General features: G+C 45.1%; 1 long non-coding RNA gene across 1 annotated transcript in view; it reads left to right on the forward strand.

Annotated features, from left to right (window-relative positions):
- Positions 1-12,186: 12,186 nt before the first annotated feature.
- LOC122558599 overlaps positions 12,187-14,158 on the forward strand; it is a 14,508-nt gene continuing 12,536 nt past the window's right edge. The window contains exons 1-2 of the long non-coding RNA XR_006314196.1: positions 12,187-12,198; positions 13,407-13,409. This is a non-coding gene — a long non-coding RNA (uncharacterized LOC122558599). The remainder of the gene's footprint in view (positions 12,199-13,406; positions 13,410-14,158) is intronic.

The raw sequence follows: 14,158 nt of genomic DNA on the forward strand, positions 1-14,158 counted from the left end.
CCTCTCCGCCCCCACCCCCTCTCCGGCCTATCACCCTCACCCTCACCTCCTTCCACCTATCGTATTCCCAGTGCCCCTCCCCCAAATCCCCTCCCCCCTACCTTTTATCTCAGCATGCTTGGCACACCAGCCTCATTCCTGAAGAAGGGCTTATGCCTGAAATGTCAATTCTCCTGCTCCTCGAATGCTGCCTGGCCTGCTGTGTTTTTCCAGCATCACATTTTTCAACTCATCCCACAATGAAAGATGTGCAGGTTAGTTGGATTTGCTATGCCATATTGCCCAGAGTGTCCAGGAATGTGCAAGCTAGGTGGATTAGCTGTAGAAAATGCAGGGACAGGGTAAGGCGGTGTTGGTGTGATGCTGTTTGGAGAGTTCTGTGGACTCAATAGGCCAAATGGCTTGATTCCACACTGCAGGGATTCTATGAGTGATAAATTACATATACATTTTTGAGGATTGCTGAACAAAAGAACATGTCTGGAACCTTTTAACTCACACTCAATAGAACCCCCGCAAGAATATCAGTGGAATTCCAGCATGTGGGAACAATGGGATGCTTCTGGGTCCCAGACTACCTCGTGCAGGGAGTGTGGCAAGCTGAGGGAGCACATAACCCATGTTTTGGGACTATGCATGAATACATTTCTGGATGTGGTAATCGCACAATGTAAGGGTGTACAGGCAGAGGAGGAACATGTGACAGTTAAACAGTTAAGGCAAGTTGGGGGAGAATCCTTCTCAGAACCCCTCACTCTCCCAACAATATTCAGTTCCTCTGGGAAATGCAGGAGGGCTAAGTCCATGATAAAGTGCTGTTAATCCCTTCATGCAGAGGTGATACAGTCCTTAGTAGTTAAGCCTCCATTAGCTCGAGTTACATAGTCCGCCTGCTACTGGGCACTCGCTGGTAGTTCAACAGAGTGGCCGAAATGTAGTGGGGTGCAGAGATCTGGAGAGTCATGGAGCTGGAGGAAGTTACAGAGATAAGGAAGAGTGAAGCCAGGGAAGGATTTGTAAACAAGGATAAGAATTTTAATAACAAGGCATTGCCTGACCAGGACTCGATGTAGTTAGCATAGACATGTTGACGGCTGAACAAGACTTAGCATGCATTACAGTGCGGGCAGCAGAGTTTTAAATGAGCTTAACATTGTGGAAAGCAAGATGTACAGGTTGTACATTGGAAAAGCCAAGGCTCGGGCTAACGGAGGCACAGTAGGATGACGTTACAGTGGTGGAACTAATTGGCCTTGGTGATGGAGTGCTTTTGTGATTAGAACCTCATCTTGGGGCCAAAAACAATGCCAAGGTTGAGAACTGTCTGGTACAGCTCCAGTTTCTTCATGATAACAGTGATAGGATAGAACAGTGATACAAAAAACTCGCCAGTTCATAATTATAAATCTGAGCTCAATAAATTGTTCAGAATAAGAAAGGATATGGAGCCAAGGCCAGTGAATGGAGTTTGGATACAGATCACTAGGAGCTTGTTGAATGGCAGAGAACACTGAAGGGCTTACTCTTGTTCTCACATTGCTATCCTCATAGAGTCATTGAGTCATACAGCACAGAAACAGGCCCTTCAGCTCACCATGTCTATGCTGACCAACAAACACCAAGCTACACTAATCCCATTTCCCTGCAATTGGTCCATAGCCTACTAGCCTTGGCATTTGAAGTACTCATCCAGATGTTTCTTTAATGTTGCAAAAGTATCTGCATCCACAACCCTCTCAGGCAGTGTGTTCCGTATTTCAACCACCCTCTGGTGAATAAATGTTTCCTCACATCTCCTCTAAAATGTTTCCTCCTCACCACCTTAAACTTTTGTCCTCTGGTCTTAGACACACCTGCCATGAGGAAGAGATGCTCATAATGTATGCCTCTCATTACTTTGTATATTTTGGAGGTGCATAGCAGTAGACACACGAGTAGGCCATTTGGCCCATTGAGCCAGCTCTGCCATTATCCCCCCCCCCAGCCTCCTCTGCTTCATGGAAAGCCAATCCAGCCTATCCAGGGTCTCCTCACTTTTCAGCCCTGCAACATCCTGGAGATTGCCTCTGCAATGTCTCTAGTGCAATTACATTCTTCAATAGTGTGGTGGCCAGAACTGCACACAGTATTCCATTAGTGGCCTAACCAATCTTTAATAAAGTTGAAACAAGATTTCCTTGTTCCTGTATTCTATGCCCTGGCTAATGAAGGCAAGCGTCCCATATGCATTCTTCACCATCCTGCCTATCTGTGCTGAAACCTTTAGGGATCTGTGGACTCATACACTAAGGTCCTTTTTCTCAGTACTCCTTAGTGATCTACCATTCGGTGTGTAAGTCCTTCCCTTATTAGGCCTCCCAAATTGTCATACCTCACATTTATCAGGATTAAATTCCACTGTGCCCAATTTACCAGCTGATCAATATCAGGTTGTAGTGTAGCCTGAAACCATCCTCCTCACTATCAATGAGATTACTAACTTTTGTGTCATCTGCACACTCACTAATTTTACCTTCTACACTCACATCCAAGTCATTACAAACACCAAGATCCCAGCATTGATCCCTGTGGTACACCACTGCACGTCAACTGCATTACCCTCAGCAAACATTTCATAACCTTATCAAAAAGCTCAGTTAAATTAGTCACACAGGATCTCCCCTTCACGTGTCTGTACTGACTATCCCTGATGAATCCCTGCCTTCCCAAGTGTTGATTAATCCTGTCCTTCAGAATGTTTTCAATAATTCCCTTACCACTTATGTCAGACTAACTGATCTGTTATTACCTGGCCTATCCTTGCTGCCATTTTGATCAAAGGAACCATATTAGCTATGCCCCAGTCATCTGGCACTTCACCTGTGGCTAGTGAGGTATTAAATATCTCCACCAGGGCCCTAGCAATCTCTGCCCTTGCCTCCCATAACAGCCTGAGATACATCTCATCATGCCCTGGGGATTTATGCACCTTTATGCATGCTAACGCATCCACTGTAGTAGACAGGGCAGGAGGCTGGAAGAACACAGCAAGCCAGGCAACATCAGGAGGTGGAGAAGTCAACATTTTGAGTATAACCCTTCTTCAGGACTGGGGTACCTGCTTTGTCCGTCTTATTAATCTCAACAGGCTCCAGAATCTCGCCATTCCAAATGAAATTTCCAGCTACAATGTCTTTCTCCTATGCGAATACAGATGAGAAATATTCATTTAAAATCTCACCTACATCTTCTATCTCCACACATAGGCTTCTCCTTTGATCTCTAATAGTCTCCACTCTTTCTCTGTTTATCCCATTTGCCTTAATGTACTAGGAAAATGCCTTGGGGCTGTCCTTAATCCAAACTGCCAAAGATATTTTGTGGCTCCTCTTTGCGCACCTAATTTCTTTTGGAAACACTCTCTCTGCTCTTGAAGGGCCTCCCCTGTTTTTGGTGTGCTGTACTGAACATATACAGGACATGAAATGATGCAGCACAGGAACTACACTTCCTTCTTTTTCTTGATCAAACTCTCGATATCCGTCGACATCCAGGGTTCCCTGGACTTGCTGCTCTTGCCCTTCACTCTTCACTGAAAAGAACACAGTGGACCTGAATTCTCACTGCACTGTTTTTAAAATACTCCCACTTTCTAAATGAGATAAGAATTCCTGATAAGAATTGAAGTGCAAATGACTGAAGTGAGCCAGTACCAGGGCATGTAATGGGATTACAATGCCAGAAGGTATTAAATTTATCTTATTCCCAAGATACAGTCAGGGAATTTTTTACACAGGGAATTTTATGCATTTGGAATGAGCTGCCAAGAGAAGTGGTTGAGGCAGGTACATTAACAACATTTAAAAGGCAAATGCATAAATAGATGGATAGGACCTCTGTCTGAAGAGCAACGTGCAAGTGTGGTTAATAAAACAGTACTTCCACTGGCTGCTCAGTACCAGCTGCAGTGAGGAGGGTCCTATTTCTTCTACCGACGGTCTGGAACCAGCAGGAGCCATGAGGAAACCTCTCCTTTCCAAAATGGCAGCAGACCTGACAGACAGCTCTAGGCAGGGGACTGAAGTGTTAAATCTGTCTCAGCTACACATCTTTTCTCCTCATTCTGCTCACTTTTTTCTCAGCATCTGATTATTCATGTCTCTCTCTTTACAATGATTTCTCTCTTTCCCCTGTTCATCTCTTTGAATAACATTGCACCTAGACTTGGCTCCTTGTTTGGGATTGGCACCTACCTCTAACCATCCTGGATTGAAGCTCCAATCCTTGCTGTTTTCGAGTAGAGTGAAGCACCCATAAAAACAGTTCTCCACAATAGGTAGCCCTGACCAAAAAGATTACGTCTATTTAAGATTGGGAATTGCCAGAGAAAAAATAGGGTTCAGGATTCTATCGGAAGACCCTAAGGATATGCTACTGAAGAGCAAAAGGATTTTTTAAACAGTTATTTGCATTAGGGATTTGAACATGTCATCCAAGTTGGGTCTCTAGTACAAGACTGAGGGAGTGCCACACTGTCAGAGGAGCAGTCCTTTATATGAGACTCAAGATTCTGAGGGTGGGGGTTCACAAAACGGAAAATGTCAGTTGAATATTAAGAATGACACTTGAAGCAGTGGGGCCCAAAGTGAACATTCTAATTGAGCTTGCACACCACCATCAGCAATGTACACCCAGACTTATAGGTAAGTGTGAGGTCTTGCATTTTGGTAAGTCAAATCAAGGCAGGAGTTTCATGGTGAATGGTAGAGTGTTAACGAGTGTAGTGGAATAGAGGGACCTTGGAGTTCAGGTGCATGGTTCTCTGAAAGTAGAGTCACAGGTAGACAGGGCAGTGAAGAAGGCTTTAGGCACACTGGCCTCCATCAGTGAGAGCACTGAGTATAGAAGTTGGGAAGTTATGTTGCAGTTATGCTGGACATTAGTATTGTGTTCAGTTTTGGTTACCTTGCTACAAGAAGGATGTTATTAAACTGGAAAGAGTGCAGAAGAAATTTACAAGGATGTTGCCACGACTGAATGGTCTGAGTTATAGGGAGAGGTTGGACAAGTTCAGTCTTTTTTCTTTCAAGTGTAGGAGACAGAGGGCGGATCTTATAAGATCCTGAGAGGCATGGATAGGGTGAATGTACTCAGTCTTTTTCCCAGGATTGGGGAATTGAGGACTAGAGGGCATCAGTTTAAGGTAAGAGGGGAAAGAATAAAAGGAAACTTGAGGGGTAACATTTTTTACACAGGGAATTTTACGCATTTGGAATGAGCTGCCAGCAGAAGTGGTTGAGGCAGGTACATTAACAACATTTAAAAGGCAAATGCATAAATAGATGGATAGGAAAGGTTTAGGAAGATATGGGCCAAGTGCAGGGAAATGGGGTTAGCGTTGATGGATATTTTGGTCAGCATGGACCGGTTTGAGCCAAAGGGCCTGTCTCTGTGCTGTAGGCCTCTATGACTCCATGACTTCACAGCCACAATGTAAACAGGGCTAATTCTGACTGTAGGTCTACAATAGTGTTAATTATGACTGTACACTCACATTGTGAGGATGAACGTTTTGGCAGAAGAACTTTAGTGAAGTAGTCCCTGTTCAAATGCAACAAGATCTGGACAATACCCAGGCTTGGGCTGACAAGTGGCAAGTAACATTCATGCCACACAAATGACCATCCAACCTCTGCCCCTTGACATTCAATGGTGTTACCATCACTGAATCCTCCATTAGCAAGTTCCTGGAGGTTACCATTGACCAGAAACCCAATTGGGCTCACCACATAAACACAGTGGCTCCTAGAGCAGGTCAGAGGCTAGGAATACTGTGGCAAGTAACTCACCTCCTGACTCCCCAAAGCCTGTCCATCATAGAACATAAAACAATACAGTGCAGAACAGGCCCTTCGGCCCTCAATGTTGCATCGACCTGTAACTATTCTCAGCTCATCCCCCTACACTATCCCTTCCTCATCCATGTGCTTATCTAAGAATTGCTTAAATCTCCCTAATGTGGCTGAGTTGACTACATTCGCAGGTAGGGCATTCCACGCCCTTACCACTCTCTGCGTAAAGAACCTGCCTCTGACATGTCTTAAATCTATCACCCCTCAATTTGTAGTTATGCCCCCTCGTACAAGCTGATGTCATCATCCTAGGAAAAAGACTTTCACTGTCTACCCTATCTAATCCTCTGATCATCTTGTATGTCTCTATCAAATCCCCTCTTAGCCTTCTTCTTTCCAATGAGAACAAGTTCAAGTCTCTCAGCCTTTCCTCATAAGACCTTCCCTCCAGACCAGGCAACATCCTGGTAAATCTCCTCTGCACCTTTTCCAATGCTTCCACATTCTTCCCGAAATACGGGGACCAGAACTGTACACAATATTCCAAGTGTGGCCGCATCAGCGTTTTGTATAGTTGCAGCATGATATTGCGGCTCCGGAACTCAATCCCTCTACGAATGAAACCTAACACACTATATGCCTTCTTAACAGCACTATCCACCTGGGTGGCAACTTTCAGGGATCTATGTACATGGATTCCAAGATCCCTCTGCACATCCACACTACCAAGAATCTTTCCAACAACCCAGTACTCTGCCTTCCTGTTATTCTTCCCAAAGTGCATCAACTCATATTTAGCTGCATTGAACTCCATTTGCCACATCTCTGCCCAATTCTGCAGTTTATGCAAGTCCCTCTGCAACCTGTAACATTCTTCCACACTGTCCACTACTCCACCAACATTAGTGTCTACAAGGTACAAATAACGAGTGTGGTGGAATGCTTCCCACTTGCCTGGACAAATGCAGCATTAACAATACTCAAGAAGCTTGACACCATCCAGGACAAAGAAGCCCGCTTGATTGACACCACATTCACAACAGTATGTACTGTCTACAAGATACACTGAAGAAATTCACCAAAGATCCTCAGATGGCACCTTCCAAACTCACGACCACTTCCATCTAGAAGGGCAAGGCAGCAGAAAGATGGGAATAGCACCCCTTGCAAGTTCCCCTCCAAGCCATTCATCATCCTGACTTGGAAATAAATCGCCGTTCCTCCACTGTCGATGGGTCAAAATCCTGGAGTTCCCTCCCCATGGGCATTGTGGGTCAACCCACAGCAGGTGAACTGCAGCGGTTCAAGAAGGCAGCTCACCACCACTTTGTCAAGGGAGCTGGTGTGGGCAATAAATGCTGGCCAGCCAAAGATGCTCACATCCCACAAAACAAATTTAAAAATCTGAGACAGCCAATTGGGGTGAGGTTTTAGCTTCAGGTCTCTATGTCCTAATACCGTTTGTTTGGGTGAAGGGGGAATGAGGGAAGGCAGTTACTTTGTGGAGAATGTACTCCCCAGAGTCTGTTCCTTTGGCAAAACCCCAAACTGTATTGCAGTGATAGATAGGGGTGGGGTGGTGGGGCTGGGGTGCTGCAGGGATGTAGGGGAGGGTGTAGAAGAGATGGGCTTTGATTAAAGGGGCTTCCACAACAAATTAGCCCCTGGTAAATTTGAAAAATCCACAGATGCTTCTTTGAGGGATTTCCTTTCGCTCAGCTCACCTCTTGCTGTGAGGTGGAAGTGATTTGACAAACATTGGTTCTGACAGAGTCTGATTATTTCTGCCTCCTATCTGCATAAATCCTGGCCTCTTTTTGTAGCTCAATCATGTTTAAAAGATGAATTCCATCTGCTGCAATCGAGGGAATACGAAGCTGACACTGAAGCCTTGATGCCTGATGATATTCTGATGTCACCTTCTGGAAACTTCCACTGAGTATAAAACTCCTTCGCTCCATAAAGACTGTGGTCCTTCTCAAAACATAGGATCCCTACAGTGTGGAAAGAGGCCAAATGGCCCATTTAGTTTGCAACAAACCTCCAAACAGCATTGCACCCACACTCTATCCATCCTGGTAACCCCACGTTCACCCTGGCTAATCCACCTCGCCTGTGTATCCCTGGACACTATGGGTAATTTAACATGGCCAATCCACACCCATCTTTGAACTGGGGGAGGAAGCCCACGCAGTCACAGGGAGAATGCACAAACTCCATACAGTCTCCCAAGGCTGGAACTGAAACTGGATCTCTGGAGGTGAGGTAACAGTTCTAACCACTGGGCCACCATGCCACCCACAGATGCCTGGTGACCTAACCCAGGAAGTAATGTTTCAGGGGACAAAGTTGAGTGTTACAGTGGTTCCCTGGTACATATGTATCATCTGGAAAGGTACTGAATGCTGCCCAGAAAACTCAACTCAGGCATAACGTGTTTCTGAAACTTGTAAGTCTGTGCCTGGGACTGAAATAAATGTCTTTTTGACAGAGTCCATGTTACAGTTGTGGTTTTTGGAAGGATTTCCACCATGAGGCCTAGCGAGTTTTCTCACTGTATCTTACCGAAAACAGCTCTTTAACTACCTACCCTGCCCCAATGGTGTCCCTCACACTCTAGAGCGTAAACTCTTCATCAGGAATGAAACTCTTCCACATTCCTGATGAAGAGCTTATGCTTGAAACGTCGACTCTCCTGCTCCTCGGATGCTGCCTGATCGTCCGTGCTTTTCCAGCACTACACTTTTTGACTCAGATCTCCAGTATCTGCAGTCCTCACTTTCTCCTCCTTTATGTTTAACTCCAGTGCCATCTCAACCTGCACCTGGAACAACTCGCCACTCAGCAGATGTGCCAGAACTCACGGCCTTTCTTTGTGCAACCCCCCACCCCCCCCCCCAACCACTCCTCCCATCAGCTGTTTTTAAAACCCCTTTGTGGACCCAGACGTGCCATCAGTCCTGACATTAGCCCCAGACATGGCAGGCATGGGGCAGTCAGTGCTACCCTAGGACTGGCAATGGAGGCCACATGCATGCCACCTGTATCAGCGGGGTTTCAGCTGTCTGGAGTAATGACCAGCGCTGTCGGAAGATGGTCAATGAACTTCACTCTGTAAGTGCCGCCATCTTCTCTGCAATATCTCGCATTGACTCTATCTGGACTCACCTTCCACTGAGGCTCATGCTCTACCACTCGCTCAGAAAGAGTCAAGATGGCTGGTGGGCTGCCATTTGGGCGGCACGGTGACACAGTGGTTAGCACTGCTGCCTCACAGCGCCAGAGACCCGGGTTCAATTCCCGCCTCAGGCGACTGACTGTGTGGAGTTTGCACGTTCTCCCCGTGTCTGCGTGGGTTTCCTCCGGGTGCTCCGGTTTCCTCCCACAGTCTATGGGTGGGTTTCGCTTCGGCGGGTCGGTGTGGACTTGTTGGGCCGAAGGGCCTGTTTCCACACTGTAATCTAATCTAATCTAATCTAATCTAATTTAACTCTCCACCCTCTTATGTGGATTGTATCCAGCCTCTGACTGGATGAAAATCATTTTCCTTATATCTGTCTCAATCCTCTGTCCCTTACCTTCAAGCTATGCCCCAGATCAGTGATCCCTCCATCAAGGGGAAAGGTATCTCCTGTCATAATTTTATACATCTCAATCATGTCCTCTCTCAATTTCCTCTGCTCTACGGAAAACAATCCCAGTCTGTCCAATCTCATTTTGTAACTGTAACTCTCCAGTCCAGGCTGTCATATCCCTCCGACAATGTGGATTCCAGAACTGCACACAATACTGTAGCTGTGGACCAGCAATGCTTTATACAGTTCCAGCACAACCTCCCTGTTCTTAAACTCTAAACTCTGCTTAATAAAGGCAAGCATCCCAGTTGCCATCTTAACCATTTTATTTACATGTTCTATAACCTCGAGGGACCAATGGACATGCTCACAAAGATCTCTCTAATCTTTGGTGCTTCCCACTGTTCACCATGTATTCCCTGTCCTTGTTGGTCCTGCCCAATTGTATCACTTCACATTTATCTGGTCTGAATTCCATTTGCCACTGAACTGCCAGTCTATATCATCCTGTAATCTAAAGCTATCTTTCTCATTATTTTGTATCATAATTTTAGTCATCTGAAAACTTACTGGTCAACTCTGTCCCCATGACTTGTCCGGATTTATCCTACCAGGGCTTTTGCCCAAAACGTCGATTTTACTGCTCCTCGGATGCTGTCTGAACTGCTGTGCTCTTCCAGCACCACTAATCCAGAATCTCCTACATTCTAGTCTAACTCATTTATATATACCACAAACATCAATGGTCCCAACACTGATCCCGCGGGACCCCACTGGATACAGGTTCCAGTAATAAAAACACCGCTCGATACCACCCTCTGCTACTTAACCAACTGTGGATCCAATTAATCAAATTCTCTTGGATCCTATGGGCCCTTACCTTCTCCATCAGTCTCCCATGCAGGACCTTATCAAAAGCCTTGTTGAAGTCCACATTGACTACATCCAAAGCATTGCCTGCATCTCCACATCTGATCACTTCTCAGAAAAATTAAATCAAGTTGGTCAGACATGTCCTGCTGAAGGGTTTTTGTCTAAAACATCAATTTTCCTGCTTTTCGGATTCTGACCTGCTGTGCTTTTCCAGCATCACTCTAATCTTGACTCTAATCTCCAGCATCTGCAGTATCCACTTCTGCCCAGACATGCCCTCCCACTAACAAAACCATGTTGTCTGTTTTTGATCTATCCCTATCTTTTCATCTCCATATTTAAGGACGGCTGTAGTGGAGTTGGAGATGGTACAAGAGTGGTTCACTATAGTGGTCCCTGGGATGAAGAGGTTGTCCTTTTTAAAAAAAATTTATTCACTCATAGGATATGGGCATCTCTGGCTGGCCAGCATTTATTGCCTGTTTCTAATTGCCCCTTGAGAAGGTGGTAGTGAGCTGCCTGCTTGAACCACTGTTGTCCAAATGCTATAGGTGCATTCACAATACCCTCAGGGAGGAAATTCTAAGATTTTGACCCAGCGACAGAGAAGGAACGATGATATATTTCCAATTTGGGATGATGAGTGGCATGGAGGGGAACTTGCTGGTGGTGGTGTTCCCAGGTATCTGCTGTCCTTATCCTTCTAGATGGAAGTGATCGCGGATTTAGAAGATGCTGTCTAAGGATCTTTGGCAATGAGAAGTTCAATTAGATTATATTCTTTGGAGTTTAGAAGAATGAGAGGTTATCTCATTGACACACACAGGATTCTGAAGGCATCTGAAAAGAGTAGATACCGAGAGGTTGTTTCTCCTGGCTTGGGAATCTACAACAGAGGAGCACAGCCTTAGGAGAAGGGATTAACCATTTATGATGGGAATGAAAAGAAGTTTCTACAGATGGTTGTGAATTTCTTTTGCTTTCTTTAACTTGGGGGATTGTGAATTTTGAGGCTTTTAAGTCTGGCATAGTCAAAACTTTGACCTTGAAAAGTAAAGAAATATGGTGAAGAGTGGAATTGAGGTAAAGGATTGACTGTAATCTTACTGAATGGTAGGCAGTGTTGAGGAGCCAAATGATTGATTCTTGCTCTGTGTATGTTTTCTATAATGTACCCCAGCATCTCTGTCCTCCCTACAATCTAGACTTTTGTGCAACTCTGATCATATTTGTTCTAATATTTGTGGTAGTGCCTTCAACTGCTTTGACCTAAAATCCTAAAAATTCTCTATTTGCAACTTCTAAGATGTTCCTTCAAATGTAATTCTTTGACCAAGATTTCTGACACCTGTTCCAACAATTCCCTTTATGACTCTGCGGTAAAGGTTGTTTGAAAATGCTCCCATGAATCAGCTTGTAATGTTTTACTCCATTAAAAGCACTATTTAAATGCAAGCTGTCGTACTTGATGATTGTAGATTTGTTATTGTGGAAGGGTGAAACCAAATGGTTCAAAGCGAGCTTTGGGATGTCATATGATGCAGCCAGTGGGACACAGTGTCATTGGATGTACTTTGGGAATGATCCCTCGAGATACATCTGATTCACAACATCACCATATGCCTTTGATCATATGACAACTCCAGGAACATTCAAAGTGAACACTCTCCTATCAGATACTCTTCAGATAGTAACTATTCAGGGAAAGTGATGGCCTAGTAGCGTTATCACTGGACTCAGGTAATGTTCTGGAGACCTGGGTTTGATTCCAGCCACAGCAGATAGTGGAATTTGAATTCAATAAATTTAAAATATCTAGAATTAGGAGCCTAATCGTCAATCCATCATTGATTGTTGGGAAAAATCCACTTCTTTTGTTCGAGAAGGAAATTGCCATCCTTACTTGTCCTAGCCTACTTGTGACTCCTGACTCACAGAAACATGATTGACTCTTACTGCCCTCTGTGCAATTCGGGATGGGCAATAGCCATTGATGCCCTCATCCCATGAATGAATTATCAAACAAAGGTGCTTTTCCTGTTGCTACTCACACTTCTGCCAAAATTGATTATAGTTGGAATTGGAAAGCTCTTCTACTATCGATGTCATTGGATATTGTTTGGAAGGACTTAAGAAGTAAGTTTCCATTATTGTCATTAATACCACTAAGTTTGGCTTCATGCCAATGAGTGGTTGTGGTCAGGTATGTGGGTAAGGTGAACACTGATGTGGCACTGTGTCACAGGACCATCTTCTCACCGCTTTGGGGGAAGCTGGGAATCTGAGGAGGGTTTTGAATGGTGCGGCGGTTACAGGGGGAGTGGGAGAAGGTCTGTGAATGGAGGAGGAGCTGTGAGTTCTGGGGTGGCAGAAGTTTTGGGGTGCTCCATGCACCCCAGAGTACAAGCCCCCACCACACAAACCCCACCCCCACCCTTTCAGGAAAAAAACCCTCCTCAAGGCAAAACCCACCCCCACCATTTCAGGGAACAATGCCCCTCAACACAAAACCCACTCATTATTTCAGGGAACAACCTCTCCAACGCAACCCAGGATGAGGGCTGTGTGTTTGACGAGAATAAATAGTGATGGAAATGTGTTGCTGGAAAAGCGCAGCAGGTCAGGCAGCATCTAGGGAACAGGAGAATCGACGTTTCGGGCATTAGCTCTTCTTCAGGAATGAGGAAAGTTGGTCCAGCAGACTAAGATAAAAGATAGGGAGGAGGGACTTGGGGGAGGGGCGTCGGGGAGGGGAGTCACGCTATATAGACAAGAAATGTCCAAGCTAGTGCTTACTCTCCTAACCTCTAATTCTTTGAGAGATAAATTCATGTTATTGAATTTTATACCAATGAGGTTCAATTAGAGAAAATTCTCTGAACCTTTATATTTCCTTCCTCCATTTGCAGCTGCTTCTTTATGTCCACAGTCATTTTGATATGAAACTGACAGAAATACCTAATGTTATATCAGCATGCATTCAGCATTTAATCCCAGACATCAATTCAACACAAAAATGCCTGTAATACCAACAATTCTCACATTCCAATACCGTCACATGTTCAATAAGAAAATGTTGCTTGCATTCAGTTAGCATTAGCACTGATAATAAAATGGCCACCTGCAGTGAGTATGCCTCATACTAGAGGCCACCTGTCCACAGCAAACCAGGAAACACATTAGTGCAGTTTTGCATTTCCATCCAAGGATTCTGTTTTCAAATGGAAAAAAAACAAAACCTTTGCATGCATTTTTATTTACACTGTGAATTACCCAAGTTACCCATGATGCATACAACCATTCTCATGCATGAACATTTCTTATGCACTGTTCAAGTTTGTCCCTCTTTTGTTGGTCACTTCACTGGGGATTGGTTAGCTCAGTTGGCTAGATAGCTGCTTTGCACATATGGCAGCTACACAACCACCCACCTTACTGTGTCCTTTGCTCTATATGGGGAGACAGAATGCCAATTTGCAGAGCATTTCAGGGAGCATCTCTGGGACACGTGCACCTGGTGTCCTATTGCCGACCACTTCAACCCCTCCTCCCACCCCCACTCCACCCCACCCCCCAAGGACATGCAAGTCCTAGACCGCCTCCACCACCAAATCAAAGCCACCTGAGAAATGGAGGAAGAATGCCTCATCTTTTGCCTTGGGACCCTCCAACCACACGGCATCAACATCGACTTCACTAGTTTCCAAATATCCTTTCCACCACCTCATCCCAGATCCAACCCTCCAACTCAGCACCGCCCTGTTGAACTGTCCTACCTGATTATCTCCCCTCCCACTTATTCACTCCACGTTCACCACCCACCTATCACAATCACTGACCCCCCCCCACCTGCATCCACCTAACGCCTTCCCAGCCACC

Source organism: Chiloscyllium plagiosum, chromosome 17 (genome assembly GCF_004010195.1).
Source record: "Chiloscyllium plagiosum isolate BGI_BamShark_2017 chromosome 17, ASM401019v2, whole genome shotgun sequence".
Classification (NCBI taxonomy): domain Eukaryota; kingdom Metazoa; phylum Chordata; class Chondrichthyes; order Orectolobiformes; family Hemiscylliidae; genus Chiloscyllium; species Chiloscyllium plagiosum.